Consider the following 14,438-nt stretch of genomic DNA (forward strand, 5'->3'; position numbering starts at 1 on the left):
TCAAGGAGGTTGAAATATAACTTCTGATAAGTATTCTTACCGCCTAAAACCTCGCGCTCTTCCCATCTGCCAGCTCAGTCTAGCAGTAGTCTTTGTAGTCGCCCTTCCCCCTGACCCCCTCAACATACTGCCACCCCAACAGACTAGGTCGGCTTCAGGGGTGTCCCTCCGGTCCCTTGGTGCTCATCAGGAAAACTTTCCCACCGGGAAACTGAGGCTGTGACACTCTTTCCTGTTTGGGCCAGGAGGGAAAAAGAGTTGAGCAACTGCGCCCTGGACATTTCACCTAGTTTGCCCCCCAGTAGCTCCTGCAACGTGTAGAGCACCAGAGGGCCCGGTGTTCCTTTCAACCCCAAGCATAAAACACGTAGTAACAAAAGTTGGGTGCTACTGCTGAGGCACCACCACCCCCCAGACCTAAAAAGTGACAACCGCCCTTTTCAGGGAGCAGGCGATTTCAATGCCCTTGAAAACAGCTCTTTTCCCTGCTCAGTATAATGCCTTCTATTTGGAGTCAGTTTGCTAAATACTATTTGGTGATTGCTTTGCTTTGCTTGTGGCTTGCTTGGAGACCTCGTGGCTTAAAATCTTGGCTTCCAAACCAAACCTCTCCTTTACACAAACAATTGCACTGATTTCATCTGAGCTTTACCAAATCTGACAGTGTGTGTCTAAAAACCACTTGCCAAATACCCCTGGAGGGATTTCTGCTGTGTCTGGTGGCTAGGCCCCCACCCCTTAAGTTTTGCTTTGCGCTGTGTGAAATTGAAGACGGAACTCCAAGCTATTATTTTTATTGGAGGGAATATTGCTAAAGCTATCTTGGTACTGAAGGGATTAACTTGCTTTTTCTCCCAGCCCCTAACTCTGGGGTTAAGACAGCAGTAGATCACTGTATAATGAGTGCACTGTTCGCTCATTTGTACAAGCAGAACAAAGGTTGGGCTAAGCCAAATTGCATTGCACTTGTGAACCGAGTCCTGATGTGAAGTGTCTTTTACAGCGGGGGAAAGAGAACAATTTCGTGTATGTCTAAAAGGGAGTAACAAAGCCACTTTCTCCAGCAGCTCAAAGTGAAGTATCGAGGCGTGACATTCCCAGGGTGAGGAAGGACAAAGGCAGGGTCAGGGGGATGAAAAAGAGAATCAAACAGCCACTTTCACATGTGTGCCCTCAACTGCTGCACCTCTCCATAATAGGAAACAAATGTTGTAAAAGGGGGGATTGCCTCTATTCATTCAAAATAGCAAATGATAGCTAAACAACATTGTCAAAACCGAATCAACTTCTGTGCAGTACCACCCAGAAAAAGGTATTGTGCTTTGTTTAATAGCAGGGTGGAGCGAACGGTCTCCCCCCCCCCCCTGGAAGGGGAGAAAAATCACCCTCTTTTCAAATCAACTTCTTTGTTGAGAATTATTTGTTTGCTTAGATTAAAAAAAAAAAACAACAATAGGCTGTCTGGGTAGACACCTTATTCTTAAAATATTATGGGGAGGATTGCAAAAGTAGACTTTTTTTTTTAACTTTCAGAAAATTTGGAAGCTGTTAACAAACAGAAACATTTTTCAACTTTCTTTGAATGTGTTATGGGGAGGGAAGGTTGGCTGCAATAATTTTAAAGTTTGAATAAAATTGACTTGGGGGGACTGCAGGCTTTTGAAACGAGGAATATTTCACACCTGACTTAGGGGGCTGCAGGCTTTTGAAACGAGGAATATTTCGCACCCATAATATTTTATTTTAATTGCAATTCACTATACTCACCTTCTTTAATTTGTTTTGAAAACTGGCAACTTGTGGGTCGCCAGTCTTAAACCTCTGCTTTGTTTTGTTTATTCAGGCTGGGAGGGTGGGTGGAGCTTAAATGGGGTGGCCCTGTGTAGTATGGGTTTTCTTAATAGCAGAAACGGATTTTTCTGAAAATCCCCTACAGCTTTCAGAGGGACTAACTGGGAAGGTTAAAACTATTCATTTATTCTCTTCCCCCCCCCCTATCCCCCATGTTTTGCGGTGTGTGTGTGTGTGTGTGTGTGTGTGTGTGTGTGTGTGTGCACGTATCCCCCGCTGAGCTGCCACCCACAAAGAAGGCTGAAAAAGAAAAAGGGAGAAAAGAAAGCCACTGATCCTCCCGGCCTCCCCCCCCCCCCCCCCCCCCAAGCTAAGAATGGCTAGGGGCGGGGCTTGGAGGGGCCAGCCTGGCCTCTGGAAGCTGGCAGCCCTAAGAGGCAGCAGGAGTCCTTCGGCTTGGTGGAAGCTCACCTGGGACTAGGGCTGTGCACCTTGGTCTCAGCACTGGAGCTGAAAGTCCGGGGCGCGGCAGAGGACGTGCACCCCCTGGACGCTCCAATTGCCCTGGGTCTCAGTGGTGGGTCACAGTTGGGGATCCGGTTGCCCTGAGTGCACCTGCTCTCTGGGTACCCCGCTTTTCTTTTTCATTTTCCCTGTCTAAGCCCCCCTCTTTCTCGAAGCTTCTATTCCTCTATCAAACTGCTGTCTATTCCCTGGATCGCAGCCCTGGGGGTCTCCTCTAACATACACATCAGGCCTAATAGCAAAAGGAAGGCAGAAAGCGGGTGTGGGGGGGGCAATGCCTCCCACCCGGATCCCCTCAGCTCACCACTAGCACACCTCAGCAGCTAAGCGGTAGGCCGCAGCAGGTAGGTGGACAGTGTCAGATAAACAGTCAGCCGTCAGTTCCGGCTGGCGTCGGTCCCTGGACCTTTGCGTTTAGTACTATTTTCATTTAACGCTTTTATCTGGGAAAGAATTTTGAGAATAAATATTAATACCACGGCTACCATTCCTCCCCCGCCCCCAACAGTACCTTCTCCGCCTTCTAGATAAATCTAGGACCACGGAGCGTTCTGTAATTTCAAAGAAGTGATTTTCTTTGGAGTGACGACCATTTGTTTTATGGCGGCCACCTTGGCTTGGTTGGTGGAGTCTTTGGCGTCCCTTTTGCTTAGGTAGGCTGTGTGTGTTTCCTGCGCCTCTCCTTTTCGCCCTCAAAGCAGTTTGGGTTCATCGTCTTTAAGACACGCTCCCGAATAGCCAGAGCTTGGGGAGTTTATCCGTCTTCTTTCTCTATATGACGATTTTTTTAATGGGGGGGGGGGGAAGGTACACACAAAGTGGGTGAAATAGGCCGAGCCAGGCGTTATCTTTTATGTCCTACAGAGTCTACTAAAAGGATCTCTCACTGGCTCCCTGCATCTCTGGCCACGGTTTGCAAACTTCTGTTTTCCTTTGATCGAGTCCGCTCGCGCGCGACCTGTTGATGACTCGGAGTGGCAGTGCGCGGAGCTCCGTGGAGAAGCCGGTTATGTAAACTGCTTGTGTATTTCACATTATCATTGCGCTTTCTGGAGGCAATGTAGATTTTCTAAAGATCTAATGAATAAACAACCAGCAACTGCTGGCGGTGTAATTTACATTGTTAATGCCTACATATGTATAATAAATACGCATTTGTATGCTCTCAAATAAACTCTTTAGTTTTAAACCTGTGGTGATTTTTTTCCCCAAAAAAGAAGGGGTGGGTGGGGGGGGGGAGGCCCGTCTTTTCAAGAACGCATTTCATTTCACTCGGCTGGTTAAAAAAAAAAAGGTTGTGAGTTGGAGCCTAAAAGCGGGTGCGCAGTCTAGTTATTCCTCCTACCCGGAGACGAAGCAAAAATCCGTTGGAACGTGACGCGCGCTGGACTCAAAAAAGAGCGTGTGCGCCCAGTAACTTGTAGCGTTCCGGTTAGAGGTGGCCAGAGCGCTTCCTCGCGGAGTAGAACCCGGGAGAGAGACTCCAGGGATAGTGCCATCCACACCATCCTGGCGTCTTCCCCCAGCTGTCGCCTTCTCCCAAAAAGAGACCCCACTCAGACCTCAACCAGGTTGAAAGTCTTGGGGTCCTGGATGCCTTTACAAGCCCTAGAGTATAAAGTTTCTCCTGGAATGTCCAGACTGTCGTCTCCGCGCTTGTCTCCAGAGAGCATCAGGGGCCAGCCTGGGGAAAGGCAGGGAGAACGCGAAGGGCTCGAGGGGCTCGGACTAGGGTCCTAGGCTGCACGCCCCGGCTTCTCCTCCTGTAGGGGGCAAAGGGGTGCAGGGGCAGGGACCACCTGGGAGCCACGCCCCCTCTGCCTCAGGGTTCCGAGCCAGCACCCAGCTCTTCTTGCTCTCTGAAGCGGCTTACCCTTCGTCAGCCACCTATGTCGGGCCGGGGTTGGCGTTTGATAGCTCTCCCCTCCACCAACCAGGTGCCACTTCCTTAGCGCGCCCCAAGGCAAATGTCTTATCTTGTCCTGAATCTGGAATACATTATTTTAATTAAGTCTTTGGCGGTTTACTTTCCTCTGAGATCTGTTCCACAGTGCAATTAGGAACGTATTGGTGCTAGCTCATATGAATATTCAGGAGCGTGTCAATTAATTAGCAGACAGAGGAATCTCATTATGGTGCTCAAAACCCTTTTAGTGTTAAGCAGAATTAAGGGGGTATTCGGCGATGCGCTGGATTAGTGAATATTTTACTGTGCTCTCATTTAACTTCATTATCGCCGCACTTACACTACTCTCTGATTTTATTAATTAAATTGCTCATTAATTTGGCCAAAAAGGATAAAAGTTTTAATGCGCCACCCAATAACTTGGAAAGTAAACTTTCGGCCCGCTTGGACTTCGCTTCCAGGGAGCATCCACAGCAACTTGCACAGACTGCGCCGCTCGCTTCTCCTTCTGCCCAGCAGTTTTGGGAACAGCATAGATGTGTTAAGATGTCTTGGATAAAGAGCCAAGACTCGCCTGGCAGTTCATTCACTCTCTGGACCTCCCTGGGTTGGCCAGGAAGTCTGTGTTGTCCTTAAGCATTAAAATAAATAAATTAGTAAATAAACAAACCTCTTCCTGGGGAGTTGACTAGAAAATGCATGATTTACTCAGATTGCCCCCCCTCAAAAAAAAAAAAAATGCCTGGAAAGCGGCAGTCAGCGCTCTCAGGAACTTCCATGCCCCAAGCTAATGTCATTGCCTCAAGGAAAGCACAAAATACATCGCGGTTTGTGATTCAGACAGCGATGCCCCGCCCCCTGAGGTCTGTGGCTGCGTGGATCCTCTACCATAGCCCTGCCCCACGTACTACGGGTCGCGCGAGGGCGGGGGCGGGGGAGGGAACCTTCCGGCACCATCCCCCATGTGCTCCCCACACCACCCTGCAGCTCCCTCATCCTACCCCCAAAGGTTAGAAACACAAATAATAAAATTACTTGCACAAAGGGAACCACTAAAGAGATCTCAAATTAATATGCATGTAAAATTAATTAGCTGCATTTCGTGACATCAAAATAAGTACCTGGGAAACAGAACACCTTCTGGGCATCGGGAACATATGCTGGAATTAGAGTTAATTGACTAATTACATAAATTAGGCATTAATTTTGCAACACATCAAGTATAAAAGATATCTCAATTAATTGTGCATAAATTACCAGGTAAAACCGGGCAATGGTTGGGTCCGTGGTGGTCCAGTTCTCAAACCTCTTTGTACCTTGGGGTGCCAGAGCCGGGAGGTGTGGCAAGCGAGCTCACTGCTGCAACGATGAGATCAGCACCTGAAGCAGCCTCCTGCTCAGGCTAGTGACCTGGGGCAAAGATCCCCCATACCTCATTAAAACCAATTACACACAGTTAGATTGATCAGATTTTGTCAGAAAGAGGAGCAGTGAAGACCTCCCTACCAATCCACCTTCTCTCTTTGTTTATGCATGGCCCAGTTTGGTCCCTCAGTCCTCTCCTGAAGGACGTTAGTGTTTTCTGGTCTGACATGGGCCTTGGGTCACTTTGGCTTCATCCTGCCTCCTGTGAAGAGATGCCTGACTCTGGGTTTCCCTTGATGGGCCATATCTCAGGCTCCGCAACAGTTTAATTCTTCATCTAGGAATCTACCCCAGGATCGGATCTACCTGAGGAACCCATCCTTTCTCACTTGGGACTGGTTTGTGGGTTCCCTCTGCTGCCCCGCCTCCCAATATCCTTAACTGGTATAGCATGGATGTTCACCTTTGATTTCCTGTGAACTCCAAGAAGGCTTCAGGGAACACAGTAGTAAACCGCCCACAACAAACCACTGATGTAACATTTGTTTGGCCTTTAAGATAAGTATCTTGTTGAGAGGATATTAAGGATCTTGACACCCTCTGTTGTAAAGGAAGTAGAGTTATCATCCCAGGGGAGAGGGGCCTGTGGGAGCGGGGGAAGTCATGTCGTGCTGAAACCTGGTGGGAGCAATGAGTAAAACTTCCCGGTGACCACCAATTGTCACAGTTCGAGTCTCTTGATCTGAAGTGATTGGGACATTATTAAAGGAAGGACAGATTTCTCAACAACCTCTGGAGTTGTCACTGTGGACAGTTTTATTTAAAGGCCCCTCCTTTGTCCTACCTCACTCCCTCAACTCTTTTCTCCAAAGGCCTCAAGTCAGAATCTGCTTTTATTCCAATGCTAACACAGCAGAAGGGAAAGGTACCCCAGCATGCTTTTTCCCTCTACTGCTATCTCCTCACCACGGTGCTTAGGGATGCTTAGGTGGGGGTCCTCACAAGGTAAGCCCGACTGCCTGCGGTGAGCCAGGAGAGGGATGGAAAGGGACCGCACAAGCCTCCTGATGGAGTGGTTTCCCTGTAGCCAGATGCCAAAGGTACTTGAGGGAGATGTTGACAAGCGGTTAATTGTCAGCAGAACTAAAACAGACACTGTTTACAGTGGAGCAGTGATTAATGGAGAGTAAATAAAACAACAGCTCTCTTTATAAAGTCACAGTCCATGTTAAGGGGGGGGGGGGGGGACTGAATGTTTCTAGGAATGAAAGAAGTGGCCATCCTGCTCAAGGGTGGATTTGCCAGACCTTTGAAGCGCAGCTGGCAGTTGTGTGGCAGTGGTGTGGCAATGGTGTGCATCACAGGGAGGCAAGCTTTCCAGATGGCCGGATTCAAAAAAGAAAAGAAAAGGGGGTGGGGGGAGAATCCTCAAATTTAAAGAGCTGGATTAGAAACATTTTTCTCCCAGTTATCTGAGTTTCTCGTTTTCTTCTTAAGGCATTACTCTCCCCCCACCCTGTTATTTGTTTCTTAAGAGGTAACTCATTTAATGTGGAATGATTTTCAAAACAAGCCAGACAATGCCGCTGGGGTGCTCTCATTTGCAGGAAGATGTTTCTGTCCCCAGGGACTATAATAAATTGCAGAGCCTACACTCCAGTAAATAGCTTGTAAACAGCTTATGATGGGCCCCATTTCACAAAACAGGAAATATCCTTAAATTCTTTTTTTTGAGACAGGGTTTCTCTGTGTAGCCCTGGCTGTCCTGGACTCCCTTTGTAGACGAGGCTGGCCTCGAACTCACAGCAATCTGCTTGCCTCTGCTTCCTGAGTGCTGGGATTAAAGGCATCCTTAAGTTTTTTAAATGTTAATAATTACTATCATGGTGTGTGTATGAGGAACTGGGCAGGGTGGTGGTGGGGGGGCACATGCTACTGTAGCATAGAGGTCAGAGGGCAATTTTCAGGAGTCAGTTCTTTTCTACCCTACAGTTCAGGAATAGAACTCAAGTGGCCAGGCTGAGGCATCAATTACTTTTATTCATTGAGCCATCTCCCTAGCCTAGGAAATACGTCTTTACCTTTCCTTCAAGGCATGTGTGTATGTGTGTGTGTGTGTGTATGTGTGTGTATGTGTGTGTATGTGTGTGTATGTGTGTGTGTGGTGTGTGTGTGTATGTGTGTATGTGTGTGTATATGTGTGTGTGTGGTGTGTGTGTGTATGTGTGTATGTGTGTGTGTGTGTGTGGTGTATGTGTGTGTGTGTGTATGTGTGTGTGTGGTGTGTGTGTGTATGTGTGTATGTGTGTGTGTGTGGTGTATGTGTGTGTGGTGTGTGTGTGTATGTGTGTATGTGTGGTGTGTGTGTGTGTGTGTGTTTTCCTGTCTCTATCCTGCTGGACTGGAGTTGGCCAGGCTAGTACCTCCCTAGATTTTGCTTGTTACTTTCATGCAGGCTGCTCCAGTGTGCCTACCCTCTGCCTTGGCTGCGCTGTCACTAGATAAATGGAGAGCTGTTTATGAAAAATGGACATCTTCATATTTACCACAAAGCCCAGAGAAGTTCTGAGAGCAGTTCTGAGGCACTTAGAAACACCTTTGCTTGGGGAGTTTAATCTCAACATTCAAAACAAAACAAAACAAAACCAAAACCCAAAAACCACTGTGCTATCACATGGATACGTACAGAAACCGCAGCAGGAACAGCAAGCAAGACTTTTTAGGCCGTAAGAAAAATATCTTCCCTCTTTCTTCCCATCTCTTAAGAAAAGTTGAGAGCTTGTTGAGAAAAGATTTTAATATAGTTTAAACATGAACACTAACAGAGGGAAAGAGAAGCAAGCGAGAGCTTCTAGGGTTTCCAGGAAGAGAGAGCCATGCTGCCAGGAAGAGAGATGACAAGCTTCTTTTGGGGACTTCCTGCTGCCTAGAACTGTTTCTAGGATCATCTGAAACAAAAGAAAGCAGGAAACTATTTTGGGAGACAGATGGGGTGGAGTAAAAGAGACAGGCAAGAGAGGGAGTAAGGGGAAAGGGAGGAAAGGGGAGGGGAAGAGAGGGGAGGGGGAAGGGAGGGGAGGGGAGAGGAAGGAAGGGGAGGGGAGGGCAAAGAGAAGCAACTTATTTTTTTTTAACATGTTAAGATCTGGACTTTTCTCCAGTGTTCTGCCTTGAGCTTGTCTGGGCTAAGTTCTGATGGGGTCATGCGAATGCCCTCTTTCTCCTTTGTAGTGGAGCAGTCACAGGGAAGTTAGCAGGGAAGTTAGCAGATCAACTTAATTCCTCACTGATGAAGAGACACAGAAGGGCTGGAACTCCAGGTCCCAAGACACGGAATTGCTTTCCGAGGTCCATGCTCTCTGCATCGCTCTGACGAGAGTATCAGCCAGGAAACCTAAAGAATGCATAAGGCAAAGGCTTTCAGGAGACCTCAGGCGTTGAGCAGATTCCTAGCTTTCTTTCTGTTTCCATTTATAATTTTTTTCCTCTTCTTTTTCTCATATAAGCATTTCTGAGGGCCAACTCAGTTCTACCAATAAGTAGCAAGCATGTGGTCTAATAAAGTCATTTCAGAATTTTAAATCTCAGCTGGTGAAAGAAAACACAGGTGTTTCGCCTGTGTGCATGTACGAGCATCATATGTGTGCAGTACACGCAGAGGCCAGAAGAGGGTGTCAGATCCCTAGAGCTAGAGTTACAGATGGTTAAAAGACACTTTGGAGGTGCTGGGAACGCGACCAGGTTTTTTTTCCCCCCCAAAAGCATCAAGTGCTTTCAGCAGCTGAACTGCCTCTCTAGTACAAACTTTGAGAACTTAAAGGACACCGTGGGCTCCACACCCACAAATTCAATCCGTTCTGGATGAGAAATACATAAAGAAGAGACTATCACTGCTCCCCAAACAATAGTGTCAGGGCTGTTCACGCTGCATTTAAGTTGTACTGGAAATCACAGGGAAACTGGGATGGCAGAGCATCCAGGAGGGTGTGCAGAGGCTATACACAAGCGCACCTCCATCTAAGATGTATTCTTTTAAAAATCATGTGTCTCTGTCTTGTCTGTCTTTGTATACGCTCATGTGTCTACGGTCCTACAGAGGCCAGAAGAGGGCATCGGGTCACCTTGAGCTGGCGGTACACAGTTGAGAGCCGTCTAACATGGGCACTGAGAACATGACCCAGTGGTGTGCACCTAAGCCCTTGAGCCATCTCTCCAGTCCAACTCCATTTATTTTTAATCAATTAATTATATAATATATTAAAATATATATTATTTTTATAATATATATAGTCTGTCTTGGAGCTTGCTGGCCTTGAGCTCACAGAGAACCCTTCTGCTTCTGCCCTCCCCACTGCTGACATCAAGGGTGTGCTAGGACTTTGTTTTTAATCTTAAACTTGAGCATCTGCAGATTCTTGATGTCCTTGAGGATCCGGGATCCAATCTCGACCAAGCATTCAGAAGGACTGACCAGTACAACAGCTCACGGAAGGTGGAATTTATAAATAGCAGTGATTTCCAGGCGTGGAGTCTTCTGGAAGTGCAGTTCTGGGACCTTGGTGTTCTCTGAGAGTTGGCACAGCTTTGTAAGGTCAGCGCTGTCTCCATAATATTTATCTTCTTAATATTGTTAGCCTTTTTTTCCGCACTCATGCTTCACCCGTGTTCAGTCGAGTGTTCCAGAAGTTTCATAACATAGTTTAACACAAAAGCAGGTAGGAGACCCCCATTCTCCTCTATTGGGCCGTTTGCGAGGGAGGGCACAGAATGGAGTCACTCTTCTCAGTGTTTGGTTCTGGGAAACATACTTGTCTTTCATTAAGATCTATTATTTACACTGAAATTCAGAGAGATTGTCTTTCTTTTAAGGTAAACTAGGTCTATTTAAAAAAAATTTTTTTTTTTTTTTGAGACAAGCTCTCACTATATAGCTGTGGGTAGCCTGGAACTCACTAAGTAGACCAAGCTGGCCTTGAACTAACAGAAAGCTGCCTACACACGCCTCCCAAGTGGTAGAATTAAAGGTGTACCACCACCGTGGCCCTATACATATTATTTTTACAGTTGAGGATGAGCTCAGCTGGCAGAGTGCTTGCCTAGCATGCATAAAGCCGTGGATATTTTACTCCACTTTATCTCTGCCACCCTCCACGGTACCCTCAGCCCATCTTTTATCCCTTTCAGTGCTCGGATTTACAATACATGACTTTAGTACATTTCAGCCTATTTTAAAACGACACTGAGCTGTGTGTGCGTCTTTATTGCCCTCCTGTCTTGAACTGCTGTTATCGTACATTTTACGTTCCTTCCTCTTTGGGGACAAACGCCTTTGGAACACCTTTAACACGGCTCCTAGTACAGATCTTTGAACCATGGACCTTCTCCACATCTGTTTGCCTGAGGAAATGTTTATGTTTTATTTGAAATCTGAATGACTCGTCCTCTTTGTATAGGAGTCTTTCTCTCTCGGCACCTCGAAGCCTCTGCTCCATTGTCTTCTGGGTTGCATAGTTTCTCACGAGAAGTCCTCATAATTCTTATTTTTGTGCCTTTCTACACAATGCATATTTTTCCTTTGGCTGCTTCTAAGTTATTTTTTAGATATTTTTGCATCTATAATTGTCTCCCCTCCACCCCATATCTTGCCCCCCCCCCCGTGTGTGTGTGTGTGTGTGTGTGTGTGTGTGTGTGTACACATGCCACGGCTCATATATAGAGCTTGGAGAACAACTTGTGAAAGTCGATTCTACCTTTTCACCTTGTGGGCTCTGCCTCCGACTTAGAGACAAGTACCTTTTACTGCTGAGCCATGCCACCCACACCCAAGATCCCTCTTTCCCTCTGCTCTGAGTAGTGTGGTTCTTGTGAGCTGAGCTTTGTTCATGATTGTCCTGGCTGAAGGACACTGGGCTCTTTAACTCAATCTGTGAACCATGTTTTTCATAAAATTAGGAGAGAGAGAGAGAGAGAGAGAGAGAGAAAGAGATGAGAGAGAGAGATGAGCTGGTACTCACTCTCTGCCTCCTCCTCGCTTCCGGACGTCCCACTGCTTGTGTGTTAGGCTGAGGCACATGGTCCACAGATCCCTCATGTTATCAGCCATATTTTGTTCCAACAGTTTCACATTCCTGATGGTTTCTCCTGAAGTTTTTTATACTGTTAATTTTATCTAATATATTTTCCTAATATTATATTTTCCATGTCTAGAAGTTTCACTTGGGAATTTTGGTCTTATATATGCTAATTAATCATCTCTCATGTCTAGATTTTTATTGAGTGATATTTTTCTCCCAGTTACAGACCATATCTCTATCTGTCTATCTGTCTATCTATCTGTCTATCATCTGTCTATCAATCATCTGTCATCTATCATCCATCTACCATTTATCTATCACCATCATCATCTATTTACGTTTCTATGTACAATCTATCTTTTTTGCATATCATAATAATTACTCTCTTATTGCCATGACCCCAAAATGCCTGACAGAAGCATCTTAGGAAAGGAAGGAAGGGTTTATTTTGGTTGACAGTCAGGCTTTATTCTGCAATAAGATAAGTAATTTGACTTTTTATGGTTCACTCACAGCACTATTGGCACCACTCTGAAGATGTAACTTTTAAAACAAACAAACAAACAACAACAAAAGCTAGTGCCCTGTGAATCACAAGTCTTTCTTCCAATGGCAAAAAGGACATTGTTTCTAAGTTCAACTGCACCCCAGAACTCACTCTGCTTCCGCCTTCCCACTGGCTCTTCCCCTGACCTCACCAGCAGCTCTGGCCTACCTCAGACCTCTGGGATGGTCTCAGCAGAGTTTCACTGCAAATTCTGGAAGCCTGATTCTTCCTCGACTGTCTGATCTCCGCTCAGTGAGACCGCTGGGCTTGGTTGTGATTCTCTTTTCTTGCTTCTAGTTGGCCTCAAGGCAGATAGCTGGAGCAATTGTAAGACGGGGCTCATTTGATTACATTGTTCAAGGGCCGCAATCCTTCTCTTCCTGAAAGAGTTTTAACATGTATTTTTCATGGATTTTTGGTGACTTATAGTGGGAAGGCAATTCCTGCAGCAGATGGTTTTTCCATGGATTTATCTATCAGTCAGGGTTTTCAAGAAGAACAAAACTGATAGAAGTGTGCATCACACACACACACACACACACACACACACACACTTTATTAATCCAGCTGACATTGAAACAGTAACAACTATTTGAATCACACCCGAGAGGCTAAAATTCCAGCAGTTTCTCCCATCCACTGGGTTAAGCGCTTCAGCATTGCCAACCCAGCACTGAAAACCTGGAGGGCCCCCAGGCAATGAAGCCAGCTGGGAAACCCAGGTTTTGCTATCAGTGAAGAAACAGCGTGAAGGGATTCCATGGCAAGAAGGGAGGCCACGCCCTTTGAATCTGGGCTGCCGCCTTGCACCCTCATTTGGGTCAGTTAAAGCAATCTGGAAACACCCCTCAGCTGAGGCTCCCCTGACTCAGGCTGTTCTGACTCAGCGGACTGACATTGCAGCCAGCCGCTGCAGTGGACCACAGCTGAACTCAGCCCATCTGTGAATATAATTTATTCTCGCGAGAACGTTCCTGGAGAACATAATCCCTTTCTAGGTTGTTAACCGAACATCTCCATTTCTCTACTTTTGATGTAGCACAGGCTTCTTTAAGATGAATGAAGTGCTCGAGGTTTTCAACACCTCGAATAACAGGAAAGCCCAGCGTTTCCTTCTCTCTCACTTTTTTCAGAGTAAACTGTGTTACTTGGGCTGGAGAGATGGTTCAGCCGTTAAGAGCACTGGCTGTTCTCTCAAAGGATCCTGGCTTTATTTCCTTCACCCACGGGACAGCTCACAGCTGCCTGTAATTCCAGTACCAGGCAATATAGAGCAATGGGGTTCTGGAAATGATCTTTTTGGCATTCCTCTACTGCCCTCCAAGTTGCGTACTGAGGCAGGGTGTTTTCCTGAAGCCAGAACTCACCATCTAGGGTAGAGTAGCGAGGCAGCTTGCTGTAGAGAGCGTCCTGCCTGCCTCCTGGAGCACTGAGGTTGCTGCCAGACCATCGTATCTGCCCAGCTTTTGTTTTGCTTTGTTTTTGAGACAGGGTTTCTCTGGGTAGCCTTGGCTTTCCTGGACTCTGTAGAGCAGGCTGGCCTAAAAAATCACCAAGACCTGCCTGCCTCTGCCACCGTCCACCTTTTTAATGTGGGCGAGGGGAGATCTGACCGCAAGTTCTCTTGCCTGCACAACAAGTGTTTTATTTCACGGAAAGGTCTTGTCAAGTATGGGCAGCTCCTTTGTAAGGATCAAAGCAGCGATGCTGGGAGTTAGAAATGCACGTGGCTAGAGTTAGGACGAACGCCTCCCACTTCAGACGAGACCCTCTTAGAGTGGCATTCCAGCCTCTTGTTTCTCCCCAAACAGGTAGTAAATATTTGTGATTTTCTTTCTTTGAATTAGCCCAATCTGTTGTAATAAATCGAGTTTCAATGTTTTGTAGAGCTTTTGAAGACTGATTGGAGAGGCGAGGGTTTGTGGAATTAGAAACGTATTAAGTTAAATGTGCTCAAATATTTCTTTCCACTTGTAAGTACTTATTCAAAATAATTACTTTCGTTCTCTGTTGCTGGGGAGAAAAACTTCCTCCGCGTGCTTCATTGTCCTTGAACAGAAACAGGTTTGCAGTAGCTTCCATGTCCCGCTGTCGTGTCTGTCTTTGGAGGGTTATATACTTGGGTATGTCACTACTGGATAAAGCCTCCATTATGCTGTGTTTTTGAAATATCCTAATAATGAAGATTGGTGCAATCAGTCCAGTTTGGCCATGATTGCGAACTTGTAAG

This window comes from Acomys russatus, chromosome 14 (assembly GCF_903995435.1).
Source record: "Acomys russatus chromosome 14, mAcoRus1.1, whole genome shotgun sequence".
NCBI classification, from domain to species: Eukaryota; Metazoa; Chordata; class Mammalia; order Rodentia; family Muridae; genus Acomys; species Acomys russatus.